The sequence below is a fragment of the Eubalaena glacialis genome, chromosome 8 (genome assembly GCF_028564815.1).
Source record: "Eubalaena glacialis isolate mEubGla1 chromosome 8, mEubGla1.1.hap2.+ XY, whole genome shotgun sequence".
NCBI classification, from domain to species: domain Eukaryota; kingdom Metazoa; phylum Chordata; class Mammalia; order Artiodactyla; family Balaenidae; genus Eubalaena; species Eubalaena glacialis.
The window spans coordinates 48,793,541-48,810,602 of record NC_083723.1 but is presented as its reverse complement, the minus strand read 5'-3'; positions in this window follow the sequence as shown (position 1 = coordinate 48,810,602).

Sequence of the window (17,062 nt, the reverse complement as noted above, 5' to 3'; positions counted from 1 at the left end):
TTGGATTCTGGAAAAGCAAAGCATTGAGTTACTGAGAACAAGAGCAATTGTCTTTTTGCTTTCAGTGGCTCCTAAATTTATGTACAAGAATGTTCATCACAGCATTATTTAGAATTTTAAACACTGGGAGAAACCACAAAGGGTAAATGGTTAAATACATCCACATGGTAGATACTTCAGCCACTAAATTATGTTCAAAGAATTTTTAGTGACAAGGTACAAACCCTATATTAAGCATGATCCCAATTATGTAAATGTATGTGTACATATAAGCCCACTCTCTGACCACAAACTTCAGCTTCCTTGATCATTTTTCACTGTTAATAATATTCCATCTCACTTGTACTTATGATCCCTTGTCCTGTTCAGTTTCTCCCTATCCACTGGGCTCTTGCTACATCCTCTTCACCTTCAAGCTGGGGTTCACAAATACCTAATCTGGCATAACAAAATCCTAATTCCTAAAATTTTAAATCAAAACATTTTCTTTCTACATGCTATCAGAAAACAGCTGGGGAAGACTGATTAGCCATCAGAATACATCAACGTAAACACATTATTATCAACCTTAACACGTTCCTCATACCTTACAAGACATCTTAATTAATATTTTTCTAGCAACTTCTATCTTCCATTTTCTGAGGTGACCCATCTTCCTCTCTCATTCTCAGCTGATAATGTTAAATCATGGAGGAAATATTGCTCCTTCTGGCATAGGCCATTTATCCAGGTTCCCTTGGGACCACATCCCCTCCCAGTTTCTTATTCTGTCGTCCTTTATTACGTATCTTCTACTAAAACCTTTTCTGTAGTAGTAGGTTTACTCTCCTCCTTTCACTTCCTATTCAGTTCTCAACTCATTTTCCTTCCACTAAAACCTTTTCTGTAGTAGTACATTTACTCTCCTCCTTTCACTTCCTATTCACTTCTCAACTCATTTTCCAACCATCTTCTGCCCCAAACCCCAAACTTTCCCATAAAACTGATTTTGATGTGTTTACCAATAATTTCCAATAGAAACTCACTCATTACCTTACTTGCCTCTCAGCTGCCTCCAATGCACTTGACTATTCCTTCCATCTTGGAACAATCTCCTCCTTGCCTTCTCAGATACTAAACTCTTCTAGTTTTGGTTCTACCTCTCTTGAAGTTCCTTCTCATTCTCCTTTGTTTTCAGGAGTCTGGCGTCTCAGCTCTCAAACTAACTCACATTCGTTCTTTCCTTTGTGTTCTAACTAATTTCAATGACTTTGTCATCTGCATGCTGACTGCTCCCAAATTGTAATCATCAGCCCGGTCCTGTCTTCTGAGTTTCAGACTGTATATATAACTGTTTAGGGAACATCCCCTCTTGGATGGTATTCACAATTAATGTCTTCAAAACTGACTCATGATGTAACCATCCTAACTGTCTCCTCCTCTAAAGATATATTAGAAACCATTACATCTTTTATTATACCTCCCCCCTACCGTACCCCCACATTCAATCAACAACCAAGTGCTTCCTAAAAGGTAGAATATCATTATTCATAACTAACTTACTAAGTGTTTATTAATTTCAATGCAAATATATAGCAAAACAGTGTAATTTGGTAAGCCTCAAAATTTTAACAGATTAGCACCCCATTTAGGGAGAAACAATAATGTCACTTTGTCATGTCAGCATTTAACAAATGGATTGAAATTTATCATATTTTATAACTAGCTGTCTATTGAAATGGTGGAATTTTTCTACTTGGAGCTCTTTTAAAACAGGGAAGATAGCCATGTATTGTGTAGAGGAAGTTCTACTTTAAGGTAGGAAGGTGAAATAAATTACCTTCCAACCTTTTTTTGAAGACTGTAATTCTTTTAGATTTCAAAAATCTCTTAGTGGACATTTCTTTTTATAAGCTTCAACTTTCAAAAACTATCTCTCCTGTAATATTTTTAAGTGCTTTCTACTTTCTAACATAAGATTTTGATGAGTATTCTCCCCAGTTGTTTTTTGTCTGTCCTTTGTATATTTGTTTTAATCTATGTGACTTGGTTTAAAAGAATTCAGTGAACATTCAGGTTTCCAAGGTGTACATTGGAATGAAATTCAGGAGTTAGGACACTGAAGAAAAAAGAAAGAGCTGGAGTTACATGATAAAACAATAGAATTAGTTTCTGTTTAAAGAACACAATTTTCTCATTATCCCTAAAACGTATTAGATTGTTGATTATATTTTATAAATAAGTATTTTTTTTCTGAGAAATCGCACTTTGGATCTTACTTACTTCTAATTTTAACAGTCTCAGGGCTCTAAATTCTGCTAAGTGTAAGCATGGCTCAAAAACCTACATGAAACAATTTCTGATAGACATTTAATAGCTGTCATTTATTGTGTTCCTAATAGGTGATAGGTATACCAAATATCTTACAAACCTGTCTCTTTTTCCCTTTAATCTTATTTTTAATCATGAGAACCTTGCAAGATTGATGTTGTTGAGAACCCAAAGTTCATAAATTTATCAAGATTTTGTCAACTAAGTAGTGACAGAGCAGTACTTGAAGCAAGTGTCTCTGATTTCTAAATGTGAAAAAAATCGTAAGTCCCTAGATATTAATGTTCATTTTCTTACTTTTACCTATACTTGCTCCCTGTATTTTTGCCTGTGTAATAACTACTTTCTTCAAAAAATAAAGTTCACATGTGTGAGGGAGGGTGTAATATAGGCTTATTTCATCATAATAATGTTGAATAATTCTCAAGCAATCAGTTGCATTAAGGTTTTGAAGCTCAACGTAAACTTAAAGTTCCATTTTTTATATTCTCTAATCTTATTATAGTGAACCATCAAGTTGTAAATAAGCCACCCATCATTTTATAAAAGACTTTTCTGCTTTAGTTTGGCCTTGGGCAAATTGTTGTGTCATCACTACACAAGAAATTAAGCTGTGTCTGTGATGACAATTACTTGTGCAATTTCCTGAAATCCCAAACTAGAGCTGAGACCATGCCCATGATTAAAAACAGCACAATGGAAATATAGAGCTTCATGAAATATGGAATAAATCTATTGCAAAAATGATAGGGCTTTTTCTTTGGAACAGCAGAATAAAGAATCCTTAGAGAAGAACTATTAAGTTTAAGAATGCCTGCCTATTGCCTAGATATTAAATATCTTACTTTTCATAGTTTTTCATGTTCTTAGGCTGTATGCAGGACTTTATTTTTAGTCCAAGATCTAGTCGAAATAAAATATTATACCTTTAACCATGTTTCAGTTCTGTGTATCTTGATTAGATTTTCTTTTTGATCAAAGTCCTGATTTTCACATTTGAAATATTAAAGCACTTTCACACTTGCTTCTCATTCTCAATTCAAACAGGTGAAGAGAAAACAAAAACAAAAAAAAAACTTTACAAGCTTTTCCCAGACTCTGGAGGGGCTAATTTGCAAGATTTTGAATCTCTGGAAAACAGTTCGGTTTAACTAAAAAGAAAACTAATCTGAGATGTTCTGATAACCTGCAGATCATCACCCCTGATCAGCACATATTTTTTGTAGAAAGACCAGACACATCTGAATTACACAGACTGGGAGATAATTAACCTGATTTTCATTTAGCTTTTCAAACAGTAAGTATAGGATCTTAGGCATCAAAGCGTTCACATCCCTTGTGCAAATTACAATGGCAGTAATGTAGACACTTCAATAATCAGTTCCTTTTCTTTTTTTCTTTTTTTTCTGTTTCAAATCCAAATGCTACCATCCAGGCTGTAAAATGATCCTAATCTATTTCGTTTGAGTTATCTTTTTGAAGGAAGTCAGAATACGAAGCCCCATACGGAAACAATCTTTATTTTCCATTGGCTGCATATGTTGCATGTCTAACGAAATGCATTTCACATATTTATTTTAGGTATATGATAGAATTACAACATTGACAACTTTCATGATCTTCAAAAACTGGGATGCATTTTACACATATGGTGATGCCTATCTCTGTCAGAAATGCTTAAATCTAATGTATTTAATTCGGTAAATATGAATACATAATTAAATATATTTTATTTATATATCTATACATTTATATAAATATCAAATGTATTTGATATTTAACAAACAAACATAGTTTTGAGATACTTGGATTTTTTTTTAATTTTGTTCATAGCAATTTTGTAAATACAACAATGAAATGTCACTGAAAATCCGCAGGTGAGATCACAGTTGATTATCAATTTGGCTTTGTCTGTGACAGGCATATTGGTTGAGAAAACTTTCTCCAAATTAAATCAGTAACACAATAATTGACACCTATATTTTGCTACAATGTTTTCTCCAATTTTCCCAAAAAACTGAAAATTCTCCCCTCATTTTCCCCAAAGTCTCCAAATTATTTATTTTAATTTATAAATGCCCATCTTTTAAGTACTTTAATGCAATATGTCTCGAAATTATAGAAATAATAGTGCTACTACACCAAGAAGTCAGGAATTGCTCTATTGATGACTAATAGATTTGAGTGCCAATTTTGAAATCAAGCTGCACAGGAAAATTAGAACTGGAATTTTCTCTTCTGTGATATTTCTTTTCTCTGATACAATGGCACTAAAACACATTTATACTTAAAATCCTCGATTTGGAAGACAATGTTTACATAGATTTCTACAAACACTCAATATTTTTCAGGTAGTTTCTAAATACATTCAACTTTTTGCTGTTAAGACCTTGATATAATCCTAGGCAGTGTGAATAATTTCTCTTTCAGGTGAAATGTACATGCACGTCATGTAAAATAAAGCCAAGTACTTCAAATATTTCCCAAGGAGAAAGAGAAAGATGTTACTAATAATTCTTTTTAAAATTCTCCTTTGAAATGAAAAGTACTCCTAAAACTATTGTGCTTTAGGTCAGTTGTTGTTTTATGGTTTCATTCACATTCTACATCACCTACTTTGTGAAGGCGAGTTCAAAATTGAATAAATGTGAAACATATCTCAGTCTTTTACTACTTTGAGGAGAAAATTGTATATTTGGACAGGTGTTCTTAATTTGGGCTCCATTGACACCTAGGGGTTCCAGGGAAGGGATTCAGGGGGTTCATGAACTCCCTGAAATTTTATGCAAGGTATCATGTGTTTGTGCATAAATAAATTTTTATAGGAAGAAGATCCATGGCCATCTTACATCCACAAAAAGTTAAGAACCACTGCACTGAAGCGAGATCTTCAGCATTTTTATCTGGGGGTTCTTGAGTTTTGTCTACATGGTATTGAACACTTAGTACACATCTGCTGAGTTACTTCGGTTGCAATCAATAGAAACAGTCTCTGGCTGGCTTTAGCAAAATGAGAGCTTATTGTAAACACATGAAACAGCTCTGAAAACTTAAAGTAATAATGAGGAACCAAATTTGGAATGAGCTGGAACCAGGGCAGACTTAAGGCTACTAGTGGAGGAAGTTAATTGGTAGTTTTATCAGGCAGTTACTACTGAGTAAAATCAGTAGCCAAACTTTCTCCTCCTTTTGTTGAGTATTCTAAAACGTCAAAATCCAGGAAGATAGTCCAGTTCTCCTATCCCTTGGTTAGCAAAGGCACAGCATGTTGCTTAAAATCCAATAACTCCACAAAATTAGAGTGAGGCAATTTCCCCAAGGGATTTTGAGGGGGTAGTCTTAAAAGGAAAAGGAGGATGACATCCAAACTAATATGTACCCCATGATATTCAGTAGGACCTAGATAGATCCCACTAGTAAAAGTAGACCTTTCAAGCCCAAATTTAGTCAGAAGGCTTCACTGTTTTAAGTCAAGGTGAAATACCTTTCCTTTGTGCCTACATACAATTTACTTGCTAACTCATAGAACTTATATTCTGTTATAACTGACATTACCCATTCCAGGTTACCTATTTTGCCTGAGACATTACAATTACTTCCCAATGTCTCTCCCTGCATCCATGTTTTGTTTCCTCTAATTTGTTTTCCCCTCAGCAGACAGAGTAATCTTAAAATGCAAATCGAATCATGTCAGTCCTCTCTGAACATCTTTCAAGAACTATGCATTATTTTTAGAGCAAAATTCAAAGTGCTTAACGTGGTGTACATTTTTCTTCATGATCTGGCTCTTGCTCCATTTCTATATCAGGCCATTCTCCCTCTACACCCCAGTGACACTGTACTCCAGTGACTCCAGTGATGCCAGTGCTTTCTTTGAAGCACCATACTTCTTCTCTCAGGAGGGCTTTAACTTGTCTTGTCTGCGCTCTTCTAGAACTGTGTTGCCATCTCCTTCACTTACCTAATGCCTATTTATCTTATTCACATTTCCCAGTATAAATATCATTTCCCAAGGAATCCTTTCCTAAACTCTAATACCAAATTCCTACTTTAAATACTGGGCTTATATTTGAATTTCCTATTATAGTCCTATAATTTTATGTTTAATATCTCTCCACTAGAAAAAGAGCCCTGTTTCTCTTATCCAGCACCATATTCCCAGCAAAGAGCACGAGATAAAATGATAAATTAACAATCAAAGGAATTGATTCTTCTGCTAGAAATCCCATTAGACACAGATCCTAGCTTGCTTATTTCCCATTTTTTCCCTAGCATAAAACACAGAGCCTGACACATAATAGTTGCAGAAGAGATATTTGTTGAATGAATTAAATAATACCACCCTACATTAACAAAGCACCGGCTATATGCCAGAGAACATTAGGCACAGGACATATGTTTTCATAATTCCCACAATTTTGGTTGTCTTTTTTATCAACTTCATTTTACAGATTCAAAAAAGAGTGGCATGATTTCAATTTTTACTGTGCTCTGTTAGATTCCAAAGCTGCAACATGTTATATGATGCTGACTCAAACAATTACTAGTAGGATTTAAATGCTGACTTTCTTCCAGCTACTCAGTACCCACTACAAAAATGTCTAGAATTTTTAAAACACAGATTTTTACTTTTTGGGGGCTTTAGAAAGTATGTACATGATGGGGTTAGGTATATTTCAAGTTTAGTTTCTGGAAGGCAGAAACCATATTTACTTAATTTGCTTTGTATCTGTATATTTCATATGCTTTCCTCTTTCCAGAATGTTGAGTAAATAATATTGATAATGATACAGTATTTACATTTTTCTGAAAGGTGGCACTCCAGAGAAAAATCACTTTGTTAACAGAGAATAACTTAATGATAACCTGAATCTAGTGTTGTGTTTTTTAGAATTGGTCTATTTGTTATGTGAATCCTACTGAAGAAGCTAGCGGTCTTGAGGTGGGGGTTGGGCAGCAAGTATCTGATAGGTTTTAGGAGCCTGGCTTCCAGGCTCATTTCCCCTACTTATTAACTGTAATGTTTTGATGAAGCTATCAAATCCTCCTTCAGTTGACAGGGGGAGAGGTGAGCAATCAAAGGCTCTCTGATTTTGCTTCAAAACTCTGATGGCTCAGGAATTGCAAACAGAGGATTTTGAAGATGGATTGCTGTGCGTCACAGAAGGGAGGATGGGTGAAATTTTATGTAATGAGGATTTAGGTACCCAAATCTCATCTGCTACCCAGATCAGCCACACAACTGTCCTTCTCCAGTAGTCTGAAGTTTTTCATTCTGGGACATCGTTAAGTCAGAGGCATCAAGCAATGGTGAGGACAGGGCTGATATGCTGGACTGAAAATAGAGGGATTGTCTGTATACTAAAGATAAAACTCTATTTAACCAACCTACTCTTAGAATGTGTGGGCCAGGCAAATACCTACAAAATAACTCTGGAGGATTTTCTGGGGAAATGCGTTATTTAAAAAAATCAGAGATATAGATATTTGAGAGGCTGCAACAAAATACCAGGTACTCCCCTATAGGGAAGCCTTCTGGTCAACAAGACCTATTTAGGCAAATAAATCATCAACTCAATTTGTACTGCCTCACTAAAGACAATGATGGGTCACAGGAAATTTTATAGATGCCTCTAAGGTGAAAATCAGAGATAAAATATAATAAAGCAAAAGGGAAAAAAAGTAAACCATAGAAAACAAAAAAGATTGCAAAAAAGAAAAAAACTTCAAAAATATCTTCAGAAAGACATGAACCAAGAACAGTATAGTATGGTAGTGGATTATCCAGAGAACAAAAATGAGTCTTTAGAAATTTAAAAATTGCAGTGAGGAGAGAGAGACAAGGGGGAAAAATCAGTAAGAAAATTGAACAAATATCTCAGAAAGTTTAAAAAATATTGATAAGGAGAGGTGTTTTGCTATTCTAGCAATATGACACCTATAAAGAGAAGAGAGAGACTGGAGAGAGAGTTATGGGAAAAGTTCCCGCTACTGAATGCCATGAGTTAAATTGAAGAACCTCACCGAATATTTAACACAATAAATGAAAAGAAGAATCATTCTAAGTTATCATAGTGTAATTCCAAATCCAGGAACAATAAGAAAAAGGAAAAAAAAATGTGGAGGGGAGGTGCTTGGGAATATAAAAAAGGATCATGATTCTAAGCGGCAAATCTGGAAGCCAGAGAACAATGGGAAAATACTTTCAAAATTCTTAGAGAAAGTAATTTCAATGTATAAGGTCATTCATTAATTGAGTGTGAAGGTTGAATTCAGACAAGCAAATTATCCAAAGCAAAATTCTGCGCCTGAATTAACAAGTTTAATCCAAGCATTCATTATGACCATGATCAAATTACTTAAACTCTGGGTCTGTTCCTCCACCTGTAAAATAAAGGAAACAAAAGTATGGGTCTCTACCTTAGGGAAATAAAGATATCATAAAATAATGAGGTAATACTTACGTAAATTGGAGTGTATAGACACAGGTTCGTATAATTCTTACTTAATTCAAAATGAAACTTTTCACACAGTAACAACTATCTGTCCCCCTCTCTCAAATCAATAACCCATACTTCTGAGTCTGGATAAATAGTTCTCCCTATTCTATCACCAATTCCAATTACATTGACAGTTTGAAATGAGGACAGTTAAAAATAATGATTCTCTTCCAATTCACATGAACTGTTCAGTAAAAACTTTATTAGATAGACCAAGTGAGTCCCCTAAAAGTTTTAGAACCTCAAACACCAGATCAAATTAATTCTTAAGCCTATACAACCACTTTGAACTGGGTTTACTTCGTAAACTGTTTTAAATCTAGCTTTAATGATGACAAAATAGGGGAAAATTGACAGGAGCTAGTATAAAATGAATAATTCTGCTCTGGCTTTCTAATTGCACCACATACAAAAGAGAGGTGACTAATTTTTTAAAAAAATATTTTAATAGTTTTACTTCAAGTAAATCATACAATAAGATCTTGTAAAGATATTTCCTTTTAGAAAAAAAATAAGTTAAAAATGTCAGTTTCTAGGAATTTTGCTCAAACCTGTTCACATTTTAAATATATCAGTTAAACAAACAAAAAAATGAGACTGTATACATCAATTTGTCTTCTTTTCTTTAATGTTTATTTATTTACTTTTTCTTATCAGTCATCCATTTTATACACATCAGTGTATACATGTCAATCCCAATCTCCCAATTCATCCCACCACAACCCCCAACCCCCACCGCTTTCCCCCCTTGGTGTCCGTACATTTTTTCTCTACTTCTGTGTCTCAATTTCTCATCTGCAAGCTGGTTCATCTGTACCATTTTCTAGGTTCCACATATATGCGTTAATATACGATATTTGTTTTTCTCGTTCTGACTTACTTCACTCTGTATGACAGTCTCTAAATGCATCCACATCTCTACAAATGACCCAATTTTGTTCCTTTTTATGGCTGAGTAATATTCCATTGTATATATATACCACTTCTTCTTTATCCATTCGTCTGTCAATGGGCATTTAGGTTGCTTCCATGACCTGGCTATTGTAAATAATGCTGCAATGAACATTGGGGTGCATGTGTCTTTTGGAATTATGGTTTTCTCTGGGTATATGCCCAGTAGTGGGATTGCTGGGTCATATGGTAATTCTACTTTTAGTTCTTTAAGGAACCTCCATACTGTTCCCCATAGTGGCTGTATCAATTTACATTCCCACCAACAATGCAAAAGGGTTCCCTTTTCACCACACCCTCTCCAGCATTTGTTGTTTGTAGATTTTCTGATGATGGCCGTTCTGACTGGTGTGAGTAGAATGTAGTTCTACTCATTGTACTACTCATTGTAGTTTTGATTTGCATTTCTCTAATAATTTGTGATGTTGAGCAGCTTTTCATGTGCTTCTTGGCCATTCATATATCTTCTTTGGAGAAATGTCTATTTAGGTCTTCTGCCCATTTTTGGATTGGGTTGTTTGTTTTTTTTATTATTGAGCTGCATGAGCTGTTTATATATATTGGAGATTAATCCTTTGATGATTCATTTGCAAATATTTTTCCCATTCTGAGGGTTGTCTTTTCATCTTGTTTATGGTTTCCTTTGCTGTGCAAAAGCTTTGAAGTTTCATTAGGTCCCATTTGTTTATTTTTGTTTTATTTCCATTACTCTAACAGGTGGTTCAAAAAATATCGTGATGTGATTTATGTCAAGGAGTGTTCTTCCTATGTTTTCCTCTAAGAGTTTTATAGTGCCCAATCTTACATTTAGGTCTCGAATCCATTTTGAGTTTATTTTTGTGTATGGTACTAGGGACTGTTCTAATTTCATTCTTTTACATGTAGCTGTCCAGCACCACTTATTGAAGCGACTGTCTTTTCTCCACTGTATATCCTTGCCTCCTTTTCATAGATTAGTTGACCATAGGTGCGTGGGTTTATCTCTGGGCTTTCTATCTTGTTCCATTGATCTATATTTCTGTTTTTGTGCCAGTACCATATTTTCTTGGTTACTGTAGCTTTGTAGTATAGTCTGAAGTCAGGGAGTCTGATTCCTCCAGCTCCATTTTTTTCCCTCAAGACTGCTTTGGCTATTTGGGGTCTTTTGTGTCTCCATACAAATTTTAAGATTTTTTTGTTCTAGTTCCGTAAAAAATGCCATTTTAATTTGATAGGGATTGCATTGAATCTGTAGATTGCTTTGTGTAGTATAGTCATTTTCACAATATTGATTCTTCCAATCCAAGAACATGGTATATCTCTCCATCTGTTGGCATCATCTTTAATTTCTTTCATCGGTGTCATATACTTTTCTGCATACAGGTCTTTTGTCTCCCTAGGTAGGTTTATTCCTAGGTATTTTACTCTTTTTGTTGCAATGGTAAATGGGAGTGTTTCCTTAATTTCTCTTTCAGATTTTTCATCATTAGTGTATAGGAATGCAAGAGATTTCTGTGCATCCATTTTGTATCCTGCAACTTTATCAAATTCATTGATAAGCTCTAGTAGTTTTCTGGTAGCATCTTTAGGATTCTTTATGTATAGTATCATGTCATCTGCAAACAGTGACAGCTTTACTTCTTCTTTTCCAATTTGTATTCCTTTTATTTCTTTTTCTTCTCTGATTGCCATGGCTAGAACTTCCAAAACTATGTTGAATAAGAGTGCTGAGAGTGGACGTCCTTGTCTTGTTCCTGATCTTAGAGGAAATGCTTTCAGTTTTTCACCATTGAGAATGATGTTTGCTGTGGGTTTGTCATATATGGCCTTTATTATGTTGAAGTAGGTTCCCTCTATGCCCGCCTCCTGGAGAGTTTTTATCATAAATGGGTGTTGAATTTTGTCAAAAGCTTTTTCTGCATCTATTGAGATGATCATATAGTTTTTATTCTTCAGTTTGTTAATATGGTGTATCACATTGATTGATTTGCGTATATTGAAGAATCCTTGCATCTCTGGGATAAATCCCACTTGATCATGGTGTATGATCCTTTTAATGTATTGTTGGATTCTGTTTGCTAGTATTTTGTTGAGGATTTTTGCATCTATATTCATCAGTGATATTGGTCTGTAATTTTCTTTTTTTGTAGTATCTTTGTCTGGTTTTGGTAAAAGGGTGATGGTAGCCTCGTAGAATGAGTTTGGGAGTTGTCCTTCCTCTGCAATTTTTTGGAAGAGTCTGAGAAGGATGGGTGTTAGCTCTTCTCTAAATGTTTGATAGAATTCACCTGTGAAGCCATCTGGTCCTGGACTTTTGTTTGTTGGAAGATTTTTAATCACAGTTTCAATTTCATTATTTGTGATTGGTCTGTTCATATTTTCTATTTCTTCCTGGTTCAGTCTTGGAAGGTTACACCTTTCTAAGAATTTGTCCATATCTTTCAGGTTGTCCATTTTATTGGCATAGAGTTGCTTGTAGTAGTCTCTTAGGATGCTTTGTATCTCTGTGGTGTCTGTTTTAACTTCTCCTTTTTCATTTCTAATTTTATTGATTTGAGTCCTCTCCCTCTTTTTTTTGATGAGTCTGGCTAATGGTTTATCAATTTTGTTTATCTACTCAAAGAACCAGCTTTTAGTTTTATTGATCTTTGCTATTGTTTTCTTTGTTTCTATTTCATTTATTTCTGCTCTGATCTTCATGATTTCTTTCCTTCTGCTAACTTTGGGTTTTGTCTGTTCTTCTTTCTCTAGTTCCTTTAGGTGTAAGGTTAGGTTGTTTATTTGAGATTTTTCTTGTTTCTGGAGGTAGGCTTGTACAGCTGTAAACTTCCCTGTTAGAACTGCTTTTGCTGCATCCCATAGTTTTTGGATCGTCGTGTTTTCATTGTCATTTGTCTCTAGGTATTTTTTAATTTCCTCTTTGATGTCTTCAGTGATCTCTTGATTTTTTAGTAACATATTTTTTAGCTTCCATGTGTTTGTGTTTTTTACTTTTTTTTCCCTGTAATTGATTTCTAGTCTCATAGTGTTGTGGTCAGAAAAGATGCTTGATATGATTTCAATTTTCTTAAATTTACTGAGGCTTGATTTGTGACCCAAGATGTGATCCATCCTAGAGAATGTTCCATGCACAGTTGAGAAGTAAGGATAATCTGCTGTTTTTGGGTGGAATGTCCTATACATATCAATTAAATCTATCTGGTCTATTGTGTCATTTAAAGCTTGTGTTTCCTTATTAATTTTCTGTTTGGATGATCTGTCCATTGGTGTAAGTGAGGTGTTAAGTCCCCCACTATTATTGTGTTACTGTCGATTTCCTCTTTTAGAGCTGTTAGCAGTTGCCTTATGTATTGAGGTGCTCCTATGTTGGGTGCATAAATATTTACAATTGTTATATCTTCTTCTTGGATTGATCCCTTGATCATTACGTAGTGTCCTTCCTTGTCTCTTGAAACATTCTTTATTTTAAAATCTATTTTACCTGATATGAGTATTGCTACTCCAGCTTTCTTTTGATTTCCATTTGCATGGAATATCTTTTTCCATCCCCTCACTTTCAGTCTGTATGTGTCCCTAGGTCTGAAGTGGGTCTCTTGTAGACAGCATATATATGGGTCTTGTTTATCTATCCATTCAGCAAGCCTGTGTCTTTTGGTTGGAACATTTAATCTATTCACGTTTAAGGTAATTATCAATATGTATGTTCCTATGACCATTTTCTTAATTGTCTTGGGTTTGTTTTTTTAGGTCCTCTTCTTCTCTTGTGTTTCCCACTTAGAGAAGTTCCTTTAGCATTTGTTGTAGAGCTGTTTTGGTGGTGCTGAATTCTCTTAGCTTTTGCTTGTCTGTAAAGCTTTTGATTTCTCCATCGAATCTGAATGAGATCCTTGCTGGGTAGAGTAATCTTGGTTGTAGGTTCTTCTGTTTCATCACTTTAAGTATATCATGCCACTCCCTTCTGGCTTGTAGAGTTTCTGCTGAGAAATCAGCTGTTAACCTTATGGGAGTTCCCTTGTATGTTACTTGCCGTTTTTCCTTTGCTGCTTTCAATAATTTTTCTTTGTCTTTAATTTTTGTCAATTTGATTACTATGTGTCTGGGCATGTTTCTCCTTGGGTTTATCCTGTATGGGACTCTCTGAGCTTCCTGGACTTGGGTGGCTATTTCCTTTCCCATGTTAGGGAAGTTTTCGACTATAATCTCTTCAAATATTTTCTCGGGTCCTTTCTCTCTCTCTTCTCCTTCTGGGACCCCTATAAAGTGAATGTTGTTGCATTTAATGTTGTCCCAGAGGTCTCTTAGGCTGTCTTCATTTCTTTTCATTCTTTTTTCTTTATTCTGTTCCGCAGCAGTGAATTCCACCATTCTGTCTTCTAGGTCACTTATCCGTTCTTCTGCCTCAGTTATTATGCTATTGATTCCTTCTGGTGTAGTTTTCATTTCAGTTATCGTATTGTTCATCTCTGTTTGTTTGTTCTTTAATTCTTCTAGATCTTTGTTAAACATTTTTTGCATCCTCTCGATCTTGCCTCCATTCTTTTTCCAAGGTCCTGGATCATCTTCACTATCATTATTCTGAATTCTTTTCTGGAAGATTGCCTATCTCCATTTCATTTAGTTGTTTTTCTGGGGTTTTATCTTGTTCCTTCATCTGGTACATAGCCCTCTGCCTTTTCATCTTATCTTTCTGTGAATGTGGTTTTTCTGTCCACGGGCTACAGGATTGTAGTTCTTCTTGCTTCTCAATTTGTCTTCTTACCTGCTAGATATCTCTCCTTTGAGAGGGCCTTTGAGTTTCTTGAAGACCAGGGCTCTTTCTTATTTGTCTTAGTATCTTCTACTCTACATATTTTGGTTTGTAGGTGCTAAGTGAGCACCTGTGGAATGAGTGAATAAAATGTTAAGAATATACTGTTATTTTTACTCCTGAACTAATACTTCCCCTTAAAATTTTAAACACAGTTTGAAATTTTGTAGCAAAATTTCTTAAAAATGGATGTGCTATCAATACTTGCAAACATTATTCAGTGCTTACTTTGTAATGTCTTTGTGTTCTAACATTTTAGCATTTTTTTCCAATTTTTAAAGATTAAGATTGCCACAGTATAAAGTTGACCATAAAAAATCTAAATTGATCTAAACTTCAGAGAAACCATATGGGCTTAACTTGCCACAGATTCTGTATCCTCTGTATATTATATCATAATGCTTTAGAATGCAACTCTAACCATTTTAGGTCTTGTGAATGATATAGTTGGCATTCCAAAATTTAATATTTCAGATTGTAATAGTATCATTTTCTGAATCAAATTTTCAATAATCACTGCTATTAACTAAGAACATATTAATGTATGAATTCTGATATTCTGTTTTAGTAATTTCGTTACATTATTCGTTCTTCCTTTGTCTCTTCAGTATTTCATTCTCTGTAAGCTCATATTCATTGCTGCATTCAGAAACTTTGATTCTACTGGTAAGTGTGGAATGGATGTTCATTTTCCCTTATACTACTCAATACAATATAAATAACATATAATAGATGATGTAATACCTCATAGCAAAATCTCTTCCTGACATTGGGTCTTATTTTTAGTAATATAAATCTTAAATCTTTAAAATTTGTATGCTTAATGTTTATTTTGGATTAAGTTAGTTGAGAATTCATTAAGTGATATGCAAAACAAATTGTAAATTCAACATTCAACAATATATCATCTGTTGCAGGAGCCAAAATCCCTCTTTTCAGAATCAAACTGATGAAGTTATCAAATACAGATGCATGGTCAAATAAGTTAGAACAGAGAATCCAAACATTTTCCTGAAAACTTGCCATATTTAAACTATAAAATTACTTGGAGAATCAGCAAAGAAAGATGTTTACAAGCACTGTAGAATTATTTACAAATTATACTTTTACTTCCTGGTTGGTAACTGAATTTATGCTTAGATTCTGGAATGACCTCACTTCTTAGACCATACCTGTGATAAATAAAGAGGATGTCCCCTATTTTTCTTTTTACTTATTGTAATCCATTCCTTCTTCCATAATGATGCATCTTTAATTCATAGACATAAAATAATGTTTAAATGGAATAAGTTATTCAGCCTTTTATCAGGATTATGGTAGATGGGAATGGATTTTATAATTAATGAAGCATGGTTATATGCTCTGTTATTTTCATGGATGCATAAAACAGACATTTATCCATTGGCTTCTGTGCCCTGGGCTTTTTGCTGCACACTGGAGATACAACAGTGAAAGAGACAGAAAGTGTCTACCCTCTTGGAGCTTATGGTCTAGTGAGGAATAAAGACAAATAATTAGGAAATTATTATATATTCTCTGTTGAGATACAATCGTGGGAAGCAGAGAGCAGAGGGTGCTATGGGGACACATGAGAGGATTTTTAAATTTAGAATTGTAGATTTGGGGGTTGAGCAGAGAAGCCTTCCAGAAAAAGGAATATGTAAGCTGACCAGAAAGAGAATGATTAAAATGAATAGGAGTTATGCATATGAGGGATGACTAGGAGCAAAGAGGGGATGGCAGTGGAGAAACCATTCTAGAATAAGAGACAATGTGCAAAGGTGAGCAGAAATCTAGTGTCTGGATTAGTGATAGTTATTTAAAATGTATAAAACTTAAAGTAGGAGGTTGGGTTACAGGATGGTGAAGAAGATGAAGCTGGAGAGAATATGGGGAGCCAGATAAGCAGTGTCAGGTATCTCCTATTAAAGAATTTGGATTTTATGTGTTGAATAATGGGAAGCCAGTGGAGTATCTCATGAAAAGAAATGGTATAATTTAATTTGAATCTGTAAAAAATAACTCTTATTGTCGTGTGCAAAATATTGTGAAGATGAAACAAGAAAAATGTGAAGAATTTAGAAATAATCTTGGTTCAAGAATACATGAAATAGATTAGTGGCAATGAGGGTGGAATTCAGGAGTGAAGAGATTAGTAGGAGATATACAATGCATGTATTTAGTGATTCATAAAGAATGAAGAGGTCGGCTTAACAATTGGATGGATGGAGAGAATCATAGAATGAACAAATAAAAGGAGAGGTAGTTTTTTGATTGAGAACAATATGTTCAGATTTGGAGATGTTGACTTATAGAATATCTAAGAGTATATTAGATTTTTGGACATACTGGGCTTTCAACATCTGTTTGAATATAGGTGAAAGTTAAGATCATAAAATAGGTGAGACTGTTCAATCAGTGAATAGAGTATAGGAAAGCACACTGATGTGTACCCACCTTTAAAAGAAAGACATAAAAAAAGAAACATGAGTAGCTGGAGGAAATTAGTAGTGTG